A 15,977-nucleotide genomic window follows, 5' to 3' on the forward strand; every position below is an offset into this window, starting at 1 on the left:
AGACTGTTTGAGACATTACTCCCATGGAGGAAAGTGCGGATGGTGACTGTTGTATTCAATCCCGATGAAATTTCTGTGTTTCATCAACACTCTGATAGTCCACAGATTACAGATTGTCTCCAGATGTGCATCGGAAACTACTACTGGTCTTCCAGGGAACGATCAAAGCGTAGACTGTTTAAGACATTACTCCCATAAAGGAAAGTGCGCATGGTGACTGTTGTATTCAATCCCGATGCAATTTCTGTGTTTCATCAACACTCTGATAGTCCACAGATGACGTAAAGCCTCCAGATGTGCATCGGAAACTACTACTGGTCTTCCAGGGAACGATCAAAGCGTAGACTGTTAGGGACATTACTCCCATGGAGGAAAGTACGCATGGTGACTGTTGTATTCAATCCCGATGCAATTTCTGTGTTTCATCAACACTCTGATAGTCCACAGATTACAGAATGCCACGAGATGAGCATCGGAAACTACTACTGGTCTTCCTGGGAACGATCCAAGCATAGACTCTTTCAGACATTACTCCCATGGAAGAAAGTGCGCATATTGACTGTTGTATTCAATTTCGATGCAATTTCTGTGTTTCATCAACAATCTGATAGTTCACAGATTTCAGAATTCCTCCAGATGTGCATCGGAAACTACTACTGGACTTTCAGAGTACGATCAAAGCGTAAACTCCTTGAGACATTACTCCCATGGAGGAACGTGCTCATGGTGACTGTTGTATTCAATCGCGATGCATTTTCTGTGATTCATCAACACTCTGATAGTCCACAGATTACAGAATGCCACGAGATGTGCATCGGAATCTACTACTGGTCTTCCTGGGAACGATCAAAGCGAAGACTGTTTCAGACATTACTCACATGGAGGAAAGTGCGGATGGTGACTGTTGTATTCAATCCCGATGCAATTTCTGTGTATCATCAACAATCTGATAGTTCACAGATTACAAAATGCCACCAGATGTGCACCGAAAACTTCTACTGGTCTTCCAGGGAACGATCAAAGCGTAGACTGTTAGGGACATTACTCCCATGGAGGAAAGTGCGCATGGTGACTGTTGTATTCAATCCCGATGCAATTTCTGTGTTTCATCAACACTCTGATAGTCCACAGATTACAGAATGCCACCAGATGTGCATCGGAAACTACTACTGGTCTTTCAGGGAACGATCAAAGCGTTGCCTGTTTGAGACATTACTCCCATGGAGAAAAAATGCATGGTGACTGTTGTATTAAATTACGATGCAGTTTCTGTGTTTCATCAAAACTCTGATTTTCCACAGATAACGGAAAGCCTCCAGATGTGCATCGGAAACTACTACTGGTCTTCCAGGGAACGATCAAAGCGTAGACTGTTAGGGACATTACTCCCATGGAGGAAAGTGCGGATGGTGACTGTTGTATTCAATCCCGATGAAATTTCTGTGTTTCATCAACACTCTGATAGTCCACAGATTACAGAATGCCTCCAGATGTTAATCGGAAACTACTACTGGTCTTCCAGGGAACGATCAAAGCGGAGACTGTTTGAGACATTACTTTTATGGAGGATTGTGCGCATGGTGACTGTTGTATTCAATCCCGATGCAATTTCTGTGTTTCATCAACACTCTGATAGTCCACAGATTACAGAATGCCTCCAGATGTGCATCGGAAACTACTACTGGTCTTTCAGGGAACGATCAAAGCGTAGACTGTTTGAGACATTACTCCCATGGAGGAAATTGCGGATGGTGACTGTTGTATTCAATCCCGATGAAATTTCTGTGTTTCATATACACTCTGATAGTCCACAGATTACAGATTGTCTCCAGATGTGCACCGGAAACTACTAGTGGTCTTCCAATGAACGATCAAACGTAGACTCTTTGAGACATTACTTTTATGGAGGAATGTGCGCATGGTGACTGTTGTATTCAATCCCGATGCAATTTCTGTGTTTCATCAACACTCTGATAGTCCACAGGTGACGGAAAGCCTCCAGATGTGCATCGGAAACTACTACTGGTCTTCCAGGGAACGATCAAAGCGTAGACTGCTGGGGCCATTACTCCCATGGAGGAAAGTGCGCATGGTGACTGTTGTATTCAATCCCGATGCAATTTCTGTGTTTCATCAACACTCTGATAGTCCACAGATTACAGAATGCCACCAGATGTGCATCGGAAACTACTACTGGTCTTCCAGGGAACGATCAAACGTAGACTCTTTGAGACATTACTTTTATGGAGGAATGTGCGCATGGTGACTGTTGTATTCAATCCCGATGCAATTTCTGTGTTTCATCAACACTCTGATAGTCCACAGATTACAGAATGCCTCCAGATGTGCATCGGAAACTACTACTGGACTTCCAGGAAACGATCAAGGCGAAGACTGTTTCAGACACTACTCCCATATAAGGAAGTGCGCATGGTGACTGTTGTATTCAATTTCGATGCAATTTCTGTGTTTCATCAACACTCTGATAGTCCACAGATTACAGAATGCCTCCAGATGTGCATCGGAAACTACTACTGGACTTTCAGAGTACGATCAAAGCGTAAACTGCTTGAGTCATTACTCCCACGGAGGAAAGTGCGCATGTTGACTGTTGTATTTAATCCCGATGCAATTTCTGTGTTTCATCAACACTCTGATAGTCCACAGATTACAGAATGCCACGAGATGTGCATCGGAAACTACTACTGGTCTTCCTGGGAACGATCCAAGCGTAGACTGTTTCAGACATTACTCCCATGGAGGAAAGTGCGGATGGTGACTGTTGTATTGAATCCCGATGCAATTTCTGTGTTTCATCAACAATCTGATAGTTCACAGATTACAGAATGCCACCAGATGTGCATCGGAAATTACTACTGGTTTTCCAGGGAACCATCAAAGCGTAGACTGTTTGAGACATACCTTCCGTGGAGGAAAGTGTGCATGGAGATTGTTGTATTCAATCCCGATGCAATTTCTGTGTTTCTTCAACACTCTGATAGTCCACAGATTATAGAAGGCCTCCAGATGTGCATCGGAAACTACTATTGGTCTTCCAGGGAACGATCAAAGCGTAGACTCTTTGAGACATTACTCCCATGGAGGAAAGTGCGGATGGTGACTGTTGTATTCAATCCCGATGAAATTTCTGTGTTTCATCTACACTCTGATAGTCCACAGATTACAGATTGTCTCCAGATGTGCATCAGAAACTACTACTGGTCTCCCAGGGAACGATCAAAGCGTAGACTGCTAGGGACATTACTCCCATGGAGGAAAGTGCGCAAGGTGACTGTTCTATTCAATCCCGATGCAATTTCTGTGTTTCATCAACACTCTGATATTCCACAGATTACAGAATGCCACCAGATGTGCATCGAAAACTACTACTGGACTTTCAGGGAACGATCAAAGCGTAGACTGTTTGAGACATTACTCCCATTAAGAAAAAATGCATGGTGATTGTTGTATTCAATCCCGATGCAGTTTCTGTGTTTCATCAACCCTCTGATAGTCCGCAGATTACAGAATGCCTCCAGATGTTCATCGGAAACTACTACTGGTCTTCCAGGGAACGATGAAAGCGTAAACTCTTTGAGACATTACTTTTATGGAGGAATGTGCGCATGGTGACTGCTGTATTCAATCCCGATGCAATTTCTGTGTTTCATCAACTCTCTAATAGTCCACAGATTACAGAATGCCTCCAGATGTGCATCGTAAACTACTACTGGTCTTCCAGGGAACGTTCAAATCGTAAACTCTTTGAGACATTACTACCATGGAGGAAAGTGCGCATGGTAACTGTTGTATTCAATCCCGATGCATTTTCTGTGTTTCGTCAACACTCTGATAGTCCACAGATTACAGAATGCCACGAGATGTGCATCGGAAACTACTACTAATCTTCCAGGGAACGATCAAAGCGTAGACTGTTTCAGACATTACACCCGTGGAGGAATGTGCGCATGGTGACTGTTGTATTCAATCTTGATGCAATTTCTGTGTTTCATCAACACTGATAGTCCACAGATTACAGATTGCCTCCAGATGTTCATCGGAAACTACTACTGGTCTTCGAGGGAACGATCAAATCGTAGACTGTTTGAGACATTACTGCCGTGGAGGAAAGTGCGCATGGTGACTGTTGTATTCAATCCCGATCCATTTTATTTCTTTCATCAACCCTCTGATAGTCCACAGATTACAGAATGCCACCAGATGTGCATCGGAAACTACTACTGGTCTTCCAGGGAACGATCAAAGCATAGACTGTTTGAGAATTACTCCCATGGTGGAAAGTGCGCATGGTGACTGTTGTATTCAATCCCGATGCAATTTCTGTGTTTCATCAACACTCTGATAGTCCACAGATTACAGAATGCCACCAAATGTGCATCGGAAACTACTACTGGACTTTCAGGGAACGATCAAATCGTAGACTGTTTGAGACATTACTCACATTAAGAAAAAATGCATGGTGATTGTTGTATTCAATCCCGATGCAGTTTCTGTGTTTCATCAACCCCCTGATAGTCCGCAGATTACAGAATGCCTCCAGATGTTCATCGGAAACTACTACTGGTCATCCAGGGAACGATGAAAGCGTAGACTCTTTGAGACATTACTTTTATGGAGGAATGTGCGCATGGTGACTGTTGTATTCAATCCCGATGCAATTTCTGTGTTTCATCAACACTCTAATAGTCCACAGACTACAGAATGCCTCCAGATGTGCATCGTAAACTACTACTGGTCTTCCAGGGAACGATCAAATCGTAAACTCTTTGAGACATAACTACCATGGAGGAAAGTGCGCATGGTAACTGTTGTATTCAATCCCGATGCATTTTCTGTGATTCATCAACACTCTGATAGTCCACAGATTACAGAATGCCACGAGATGTGCATCGGAAACTACTACTGGTCTTCCATTGAACGATCAAAGTGTAGACTGTTTCAGACATTACTCCCGTGGAGGAATGTGCGCATGGTGACTGTTGTATTCAATCCCGATGCAATTTCTGTGTTTCATCAACACTCTGATAGTCCACAGATTACAGATTGCCTCCAGATGTTCATCGGAAACTACTACTGGTCTTCCAGGGAACGATCGAAGCGTAGACTGTTTGAGACATTACTCCCATAAAGGAAAGTGCGCATGGTGACTGTTGTATTCAATCCCGATGCAATTTCTGTGTATCATCAACACTCTGATAGTCCACAGATTACAGAATGCCTCCAGATGTTCATCGGAAATTTCTACTGGTCTTCCATGGAACTATCAAAGCGTAGACTGTTTGAGACATTACTTTTATGCAGGAATGTGCGCATGGTGACTGTTGTATTCAATGCCGATGCAATTTCAGTGTTTCATCAACACTCTGATAGTACACAGATTACAGAATGCCTCCAGATGTGCATCGGAAACTACTACTGGTCTTCATGGGAACGATCAAAGCGTAGACTGTTTCAGACATTACTCCCATGGAAGAAAGTGCGCATGGTGTCTGTTGTATTCAATTTCGATGCAATTTCTGTTTTTCATCAACACTCTGATAGTCCACAGGTTACAGAATGCCTCAAGTTGTGCATCGGAAACTACTACTGGTCTTTCAGGGAACGATCAAAGCGTAGACAGTTTGAGACATTACTCCCATGGAGAAAAAATGCATGGTGACAGTTGTCTTCAAACCCGATGCAATTTCTGTGTTTCATCAACACTCTGATAGTCCACAGATTACAGAATGCCTCCAGATGTTCATCGGAAACTACTACTGGTCTTCCAGGGAACGATCAAACATAGACTGTTTGGCACATTACTCCCATGGAGGAAAGTGCGCATGGTGACTGTTGTATTCAATCCCGATGCAATTTCTGTGTTTCATCAACACTCTGATAGTGCACAGATGACGGAAAGCCTCCAGATGTGCATCGGAAACTACTACTGGTCTTCCAGGGAACGATCAAAGCGTAGACTCTTTGAGACATTACTTTTATGGAAGAATGTGCGCATGGTGACTGTTGTATTCAATCCCGATGCAATTTCTGTGTTTCATCAACACTCTAATAGTCCACAGATTACATAATGCCTCCAGATGTGCAACGTAAACTACTACTGGTCTTCCAGGGAACGATCAAAGCGTAAACTCTTTGAGACATTACTCCCATGGTGAAAAAATGCATGGTGACTGTTGTATTCAATCCCGATGCAGTTTCTGTGTTTCATCAAAACTCTGATAGTCCACAGATAACGGAAAGCCTCCAGATGTGCATCGGAAACTACTACTGGTCTTCCAGGGAACGATCAAAGAGTAGACTGTTAGGGACATTACTCCCATGGAGGAAAGTGCGGATGGTGACTGTTGTATTCAATCCCGATGCAATTTCTGTGTTTCATCAACACTCTGATAGTCCACAGATTACAGAATGCCACCAGATGTGCATCGGAAACTACTACTGGACTTTCAGGGAACGATCAAAGCGTAGACTGTTTCAGACATTTCTCCCGTGGAGGAATGTGCGCATGGTGACTGTTGTATTCAATCCCGATGCAATTTCTGTGTTTCATCAACACTGATAGTCCACAGATTACAGATTGCCTCCAGATGTTCATCGGAAACTACTACTGGTCTTCCAGGGAACGATCAAATCGTAGACTGTTTGAGACATTACTGCCGTGGAGGAAAGTGCGCATGGTGACTGTTGTATTCAATCCCGATGCAATTTCTGTGTTTCATCAACACTCTGATAGTCCACAGATTACAGATTGTCTCCAGATGTGCATCAGAAACTACTACTGGTCTTCCAGGGAACGATCAAAGCGTAGACTGTTTGAGACATTACTCCCATAAAGGAAAGTGCGCATGGTGACTGTTGTATTCAAACCCGATGCAATTTCTGTGTTTCATCATCACTCTGATAGTCCACAGATAACGGAAAGCCTCCAGATGTCCATCGGAATCTACTCCTGGTCTTCCTGGGAACGATCCAAGCGTAGACTGCTAGGGACATTACTCCCATGGAGGAAAGTGCGCAAGGTGACTGTTGTATTCAATCCCGATGCAATTTCTGTGTTTCATCAACACTCTGATAGTCCACAGATTACAGAATGCCACCAGATGTGCATCGGAAACTACTACTGGACTTTCAGGGAACGATCAAATCGTAGACTGTTTGAGACATTACTCCCATTAAGAAAAAATGCATGGTGATTGTTGTATTCAATCCCGATGCAGTTTCTGTGTTTCATCAAACCTCTGATAGTCCGCAGATTACAGAATGCCTCCATAAGTTCATCGGAAACTACTACTGGTCTTCCAGGGAACGATGAAAGCGTAGACTCTTTGAGACATTACTGTTATGGAGGAATGTGCGTATGGTGACTGTTGTATTCAATCCCGATGCAGTTTCTGTGTTTCATCAACACTCTAATAGTCCACAGATTACAGAATGCCTCCAGATGTGCATCGTAAACTACTACTGGTCTTCCAGAGAACGATCAAATCGTAAACTCTTTGAGACATTACTACCATGGAGGAAAGTGCGCATGGTAACTGTTGTATTCAATCCCGATGCATTTTCTGTGTTTCATCAACACTCTGATAGTCCACAGATTACAGAATGCCACGAGATGTGCATCGGAAACTACTACTGGTCTTCCAGGGAACGTTCAAAGCGTAGACTGTTTCAGACATTACTCCCGTGGAGGAATGTGCGCATGGTGACTGTTGTATTCAATCCCGATGCAATTTCTGTGTTTCATCAACACTCTGATAGTCCACAGATTACAGATTGCCTCCAGATGTGAATCGGAAACTACTACTGGTCTTCCAGGGAACGATCAAAGCGTAGACTGTTTCAGACATTACTGCCATAAAGGAAAGTGCGCATGGTGACTGTTGTATTCAATCCCGATGCAATTTCTGTGTTTCATCAACACTCTGATAGTCCACAGATTACAGAATGCCTCCAGATGTTCATCGGAAATTTCTACTGGTCTTCCATGGAACGATCAAAGCGCAGACTGTTTGAGACATTACTTTTATGCAGGAATGTCCGCATGGTGACTGTTGTTATCAATGCCGATGCAATTTCAGTGTTTCATCAACACTCTGATATTCCACAGATTACAGAATGCCTCCAGATGTGCATCGGAAACTACTACTGGTCTTCATGGGAACGATCAAAGCGTAGACTGTTTCAGACATTACTCCCATGGAAGACAGTGGGCATGGTTACTGTTGTATTCAATTTCGATGCAATTTCTGTGTTTCATCAACACTCTGATAGTCCATAGGTTACAGAATGCCTCCAGATGTGCATCGGAAACTACTACTGGTCTTTCAGGGAACGATCAAACTGTAGACAGTTTGAGACATTACTCCCATGGAGAAAAAATGCATGGTGACAGTTGTATTCAACCCCGATGCAGTTTCTATGTTTCATCAACACTCTGATAGTCCACAGATTACAGAATGCCTCCAGATGTTCATCGGAAACTACTACTGGTCTTCCAGGGAACGATCAAACATAGACTGTTTGGGACATTACTCCCATGGAGGAAAGTGCGCATGGTGACTGTTGTATTCAATCCCGATGCAATTTCTGTGTTTCATCAACACTCTGATAGTGCACAGATGACGGAAAGCCTCCAGATGTGCATCGGAAACTACTACTGGTCTTCCAGGGAACGATTAAAGCGTAGACTCTTTGAGACATTACTTTTATGGAAGAATGTGCGCATGGTGACTGTTGTATTCAATCCCGATGCAATTTCTGTGTTTCATCAACACTCTGATAGTCCACAGATTACAGAATGCCTCCAGATGTGCATCGGAAACTACTACTGGACTTCCAGGGATCGATCAAAGCGTAAATTCCTTTAGACATTACTCCCATGAAGGAAAGTGCGCATGGTGACTGTTGTATTCAATCCCGATGCATTTTCTGTGTTTCATCAACACTCTGATAGTCCACAGATTACAGAATGCCTCCAGATGTGCATCGGAAACTACTACTGGTCTTCCAGGGAACGATCAAAGCGTAGACTGCTAGGGACATTACTCCCATGGAGGAAAGTGCGCATGGTGACTGTTGTGTTCAATCCCGATGCAATTTCTGTGTTTCATCAACACTCTGATAGTCCACAGATTACAGAATGCCACCAGATGTGCATCGGAAACTACTACTGGTCTTCCAGGGAACGATCAAACGTAGACTCTTTGAGACATTACTTTTATGGAGGAATGTGCGCATGGTGACTGTTGTATTCAATCCCGATGCAATAACTGTGTTTCATCAACACTCTGATAGTCCACAGATTACTGAATGCCTCCAGATGTGCATCGGAAACTACTACTGGACTTCCAGGGATCGATCAAAGCGTAAACTCCTTGAGACATTACTCCCATGAAGAAAAGTGCGCATGGTGACTGTTGTATTCAATCCCGATGCATTTTCTGTGTTTCATCATCACTCTGATAGTCCACAGATTACAGAATGCCTCCAGATGTGCATCGGAAATTACTACTGGTCTTCCAGGGAACGATCAAAGCGTAGACTGTTTCAGACACTACTCCCATGGAAGGAAGTGCGCATGGTGACTGTTGTATTCAATTTCGATGCAATTTCTGTGTTTCATCAACACTCTGATAGTCCACAGATTACAGAATGCCTCCAGATGTGCATCGGAAACTACTACTGGACTTTCAGAGTACGATCAAAGTGTAAACTCCTTGAGTCATTACACCCATGGAGGAAAGTGCGCATGGTGACTGTTGTATTCAATCCCGATGCAATTTCTGTGTTTCATCAACACTCTGATAGTCCACAGATTACAGAATGCCACGAGATGTGCATCTGAAACTACTACTGGCCTTCCTGGGAACGATCGAAGCGTAGACTGTTTCAGACATTACTCAATGGAGGAAAGTGCGGATGGTGACTGTTGTATTCAATCCCGATGCAATTTCTGTGTTTCATCAACAATCTGATATTTCGCAGATTACAGAATGCCACCAGATGTGCATCGGAAACTACTACTGGTCTTCCAGGGAACCATCAAAGCGTAGACTGTTTGAGACATACCTTCCGTGGAGGAAAGTGGGCATGGAGATTGTTGTTTTCAATCCCGATGCAATTTCTGTGTTTCTTCAACACTCTGATAGTCCACAGATTATAGAAGGCCTCCAGATGTGCATCGGAAACTACTACTGGTCTTCCAGGGAACGATCAAAGCGTAGACTGTTTGAGACATTACTCCCATGGAGGAAAGTGCGCATGGTGACTGTTGTATTCAATCCCGATGAAATTTCTGTGTTTCATCAACACTCTGATAGTCCACAGATTACAGATTGTCTCCAGATGTGCATCAGAAACTACTACTGGTCTTCCAGGGACGATCAAAGCGTAGACTGTTTGAGACATTACTCCCATAAAGGAAAGTGCGCATGGTGACTGTTGTATTCAAACCCGATGCAATTTCTGTGTTTCATCATCACTCTGATAGTCCACAGATAACGGAAAGCCTCCAGATGTCCATCGGAATCTACTCCTGGTCTTCCTGGGAACGATCAATGCGTAGACTGCTAGGGACATTACTCCCATGGAGGAAAGTGCGCAAGGTGACTGTTGTATTCAATCCCGATGCAATTTCTGTGTTTCATCAACACTCTGATAGTACACAGATTACAGAATGCCACCAGATGTGCATCGGAAACTACTACTGGACTTTCAGGGAACGATCAAAGCGTAGACTGTTTGAGACATTACTCCCATTAAGAAAAAATGCATGGTGATTGTTGTATTCAATCCCGATGCAGTTTCTGTGTTTCATCAACCCTCTGATAGTCCGCAGATTACAGAATGCCTCCTGATGTTCATCGGAAACTACTACTGGTCTTCCAGGGAACGATGAAAGCGTAGACCCTTTGAGACATTACTTTTATGGAGGAATGTGCGCATGGTGACTGTTGTATTCAATCCCGATGCAATTTCTGTGTTTCATCAACACTCTAATAGCCCACAGATTACAGAATGCCTCCAGATGTGCATCGTAAACTACTACTGGTCTTTCAGGGAACGATCAAATCGTAAACTCTTTGAGACATTACTACCATGGAGGAAAGTGCGCATGGTAACTGTTGTATTCAATCCCGATGCATTTTCTGTGTTTCATCAACACTCTGATAGTCCACAGATTACAGAATGCCACGAGATGTGCATCGGAAACTACTACTGGTCTTCCAGGGAACGATCAAAGCGTAGACTGTTTCAGACATTACTCCCGTGGAGGAATGTGCGCATGGTGACTGTTGTATTCTATCCCGATGCAATTTCTGTGTTTCATCAACACTCTGATAGTCCACAGATTACAGATTGCCTCCAGATGTTCATCGGAAACTACTACTGGTCTTCCAGGGAACGATCAAATCGTAGACTGTTTGACACATTACTGCCGTGGAGGAAAGTGCGCATGGTGACTGTTGTATTCAATCCCGATGCAATTTCTGTGTTTCATCAACACTCTGATAGTCCACAGATTACAGAATGCCTCCAGATGTTCATCGGAAATTTCTACTGGTCTTCCATGGAACGATCAAAGCGTAGACTGTTTGAGACATTACTTTTATGCAGGAATGTGCGCATGGTGACTGTTGTATTCAATGCCGATGCAATTTCAGTGTTTCATAAACACTCTGATACTCCACAGATTACAGAATGCCTCCAGATGTGCATCGGAAACTACTACTGGTCTTCCAGGGAACGATCAAAGCGTAGACTGTTTCAGACATTACTCCCATGGAAGAAAGTGCGCATGGTGACTGTTGTATTCAATTTCGATGCAATTTCTGTGTTTCATCAACACTCTGATAGTCCACAGGTTACAGAATGCCTCCAGATGTGCATCGGAAACTACTACTGGTCTTTCAGGTAACGAAAAAAGCGTAGACAGTTTGAGACATTACTCCCATGGAGAAAAAATGCATGGTGACAGTTGTATTCAATCCCGATGCAGTTTCTGTGTTTCATCAACACTCTGATAGTCCTCAGATTACAGAATGCCACGAGATGTGCATCGGAAGCTACTACTGGTCTTCCAGGGAAGGACCAAAGCGTAGACTGTTTGAGAATTACTCCCATGGAGGAAAGTGCGCATGGTGACTGTTGTATTCAATCCCGATGCATTTTCTGTGTTTCATCAACACTCTGATAGTCCTCAGATTACAGAATGCCACGAGATGTACATCGGAAACTACTACTGGTCTTCCTGGGAACGATCCAAGCATAGACTGTTTCAAACATTACTCCCATGGACGAAAGTGCGCATATTGACTGTTGTATTCAATTTCGATGCAATTTCTGTGTTTCATCAACACTCTGATAGTCCACAGATTACAGAATGCCTCCAGATGTGCATCGGAAACTACTACTGGTCTTCCGGGGAACGATCAAAGCGTAGATTGTTAAGGACATTACTCAAAGGGGAGAAAGTGCGCATGGTGACTGTTGTATTTAATTACGATGCAATTTCTGTGTTTCATCTACACTCTGATAATCCACAGATTACAGAATAACTCCATATGTGCATCGGAAACTACTACTGGTCTTCCAGGGAACGATCAAAGCATAGACTGTTTCAGACATAACACCCGTGGAGGAAAGTGTGCATGGTGACTGTTGTATTCAATGCCGATGCAATTTCTGTGTTTCATAAACAATCTGATACTCCATAGATTACAGAATGCCTCCAGATGTGCATCGGAAACTACTACTGGTCTTCCAGGGAACGATCAAAGCGCAGACTGTTTCAGACATTACTCCCATGGAAGAACGTGCGCATGGTGACTATTGTATTCAATTTCGATGCAATTTCTGTGTTTCATCAAAACTCTGATAGTCCACAGATTACAGAATGCCTCCAGATGTGCATCGGAAACTACTACTGGTCTTCCAGGGAACGATCAAAGCGTAGACTGTTTGAGACATTACAATCATGGAGGAAAGTGCGCATGGTGACTGTTCTATTCAATCCCGATAAACTTTCTGTGTTTCATCAACAATCTGATACTCCATAGATTACAGAATGCCTCCAGATGTGCATCGGAAACTACTACTGGTCTTCCGGGGAACGATCAAAGCGTAGATTGTTAAGGACATTACTCAAAGGGGAGAAAGTGCGCATGGTGACTGTTGTATACAATTTCGATGCAATTTCTATGTTTCATCAACACTCTGATAGTCCACAGATTACAGAATGCCTGCAGATGTTCATCAGAAACTACTACTGGACTTTCAGAGTACGATCAAAGCGTAAACTCCTTGAGACATTACTCCCATGGAGGAAAGTGCGCATGGTGACTGTTGTATTCAATCCCGATGCATTTTCTGTGTTTCATCAACACTCTGATAGTCCACAGATTACAGAATGCCACGAGATGTGCATCAGAAACTACTACTGGTCTTCCTGGGAACGATCTAATCGTAGACTGTTTCAGACATTACTCCCATGGAGGAAAGTGCGCATGGTGACTGTTGTATTCAATCCCGATGCAATTACTGTGTTTCATCAACACTCTGATAGTCTACACATTACAGAATCCCACCAGATGTGCATCGGAAACTACTACTGGTCTTCCAGGGAACGATCAAAAGCGTAGATTGTTTGAGACATTACTCCCGTGGAGTAAAGTGCGCATGGTGACTGTTCTATTCAATCCTGATGGAATTTCTGTGTTTCATCAACACTCTGATAGTCCACAGATTACAGAATGCCTCCAGATGTGCATCGGAATCTACTACAGGTCTTTCAGGGAACGATCAAAGCGTAGACTGTTTGAGACATTACTCCCATGGAGGAAAGTGCGGATGGTGACTGTTGTATTCAATCCCCATGAAATATCTGTGTTTCATCAACACTCTGATAAACAACAGATTACAGATTGTCTCCAGATGTTCATCGGAAACTACTACTGGTCTTCCAGGGAACGATCAAAACGTAGACTGTTTGAGACATTACTCCCATAATGGAAAGTGCGCATGGTGACTGTTGTTTTCAATCCCGATGCAATTTCTGTGTTTCATCAACACTCTGATGGTCCACAGATTACAGAATGCCACGACATGTGCATCGGAAACTACTACTGGACTTCCTGGGAACGATCCAAGCGTAGACTGTTTCAGACATTACTCCCATGGAGGAAAGTGCGGATGGTGACTGTTGTATTCAATCCTGATGCAATTCCTGTGTTTCATCAACACTCTGATAGTCCACAGATTACAGAATGCCACCAGATGTGCATCGGAAACTACTACTGGTCTTTCAGGGATCGATCAAAGCGTAGACTGTTTGAGACACTACTCCCATGGAGGAAAGTGCGCATGGTGACTGTTGTATTCAATCCCGATGCAGTTTCTGTGTTTCATCAACCCTCTGATAGTCCACAGATTACAGAATGCCTCCAGATAATCATTAGAAGCTACTACTGGTCTTCCAGGGAACGATCAAAGCATAGACTGTTTGGCACATTACTCCCATGGAGGACAGTGCGCATGGTGACTGTTGTATTCAATCCCGATGCAATTACTGTGTTTCATCAACACTCTGATAGTCTACAAATTACAGAATGCCACCAGATGTGCATCGGAAACTACTACTGGTCTTCCAGGGAACGATCAAAAGCGTAGATTCTTTGAGACATTACTCCCGTGGAGTAAAGTGCGCATGGTGACTGTTGTATTCAATCCCGATGCAATTTCTGTGTTTCATCAACACTCTGATAGTGCACAGATGACGGAAAGCCTCCATAAGTTCATCGGAAACTACTACTGGTCTTCCAGGGAACGATGAAAGCGTAGACTCTTTGAGACATTACTGTTATGGAGGAATGTGCGTATGGTGACTGTTGTATTCAATCCCGATGCAGTTTCTGTGTTTCATCAACACTCTAATAGTCCACAGATTACAGAATGCCTCCAGATGTGCATCGTAAACTACTACTGGTCTTCCAGAGAACGATCAAATCGTAAACTCTTTGAGACATTACTACCATGGAGGAAAGTGCGCATGGTAACTGTTGTATTCAATCCCGATGCATTTTCTGTGTTTCATCAACACTCTGATAGTCCACAGATTACAGAATGCCACGAGATGTGCATCGGAAACTACTACTGGTCTTCCAGGGAACGTTCAAAGCGTAGACTGTTTCAGACATTACTCCCGTGGAGGAATGTGCGCATGGTGACTGTTGTATTCAATCCCGATGCAATTTCTGTGTTTCATCAACACTCTGATAGTCCACAGATTACAGATTGCCTCCAGATGTGAATCGGAAACTACTACTGGTCTTCCAGGGAACGATCAAAGCGTAGACTGTTTCAGACATTACTCCCATAAAGGAAAGTGCGCATGGTGACTGTTGTATTCAATCCCGATGCAATTTCTGTGTTTCATCAACACTCTGATAGTCCACAGATTACAGAATGCCTCCAGATGTTCATCGGAAATTTCTACTGGTCTTCCATGGAACGATCAAAGCGCAGACTGTTTGAGACATTACTTTTATGCAGGAATGTCCGCATGGTGACTGTTGTTATCAATGCCGATGCAATTTCAGTGTTTCATCAACACTCTGATATTCCACAGATTACAGAATGCCTCCAGATGTGCATCGGAAACTACTACTGGTCTTCATGGGAACGATCAAAGCGTAGACTGTTTCAGACATTACTCCCATGGAAGACAGTGGGCATGGTTACTGTTGTATTCAATTTCGATGCAATTTCTGTGTTTCATCAACACTCTGATAGTCCACAGGTTACAGAATGCCTCCAGATGTGCATCGGAAACTACTACTGGTCTTTCAGGGAACGATCAAACTGTAGACAGTTTGAGACATTACTCCCATGGAGAAAAAATGCATGGTGACAGTTGTATTCAACCCCGATGCAGTTTCTATGTTTCATCAACACTCTGA

Source organism: Schistocerca gregaria, unplaced genomic scaffold (genome assembly GCF_023897955.1).
Source record: "Schistocerca gregaria isolate iqSchGreg1 unplaced genomic scaffold, iqSchGreg1.2 ptg000131l, whole genome shotgun sequence".
In the NCBI taxonomy this organism is placed as follows: Eukaryota; Metazoa; Arthropoda; class Insecta; order Orthoptera; family Acrididae; genus Schistocerca; species Schistocerca gregaria.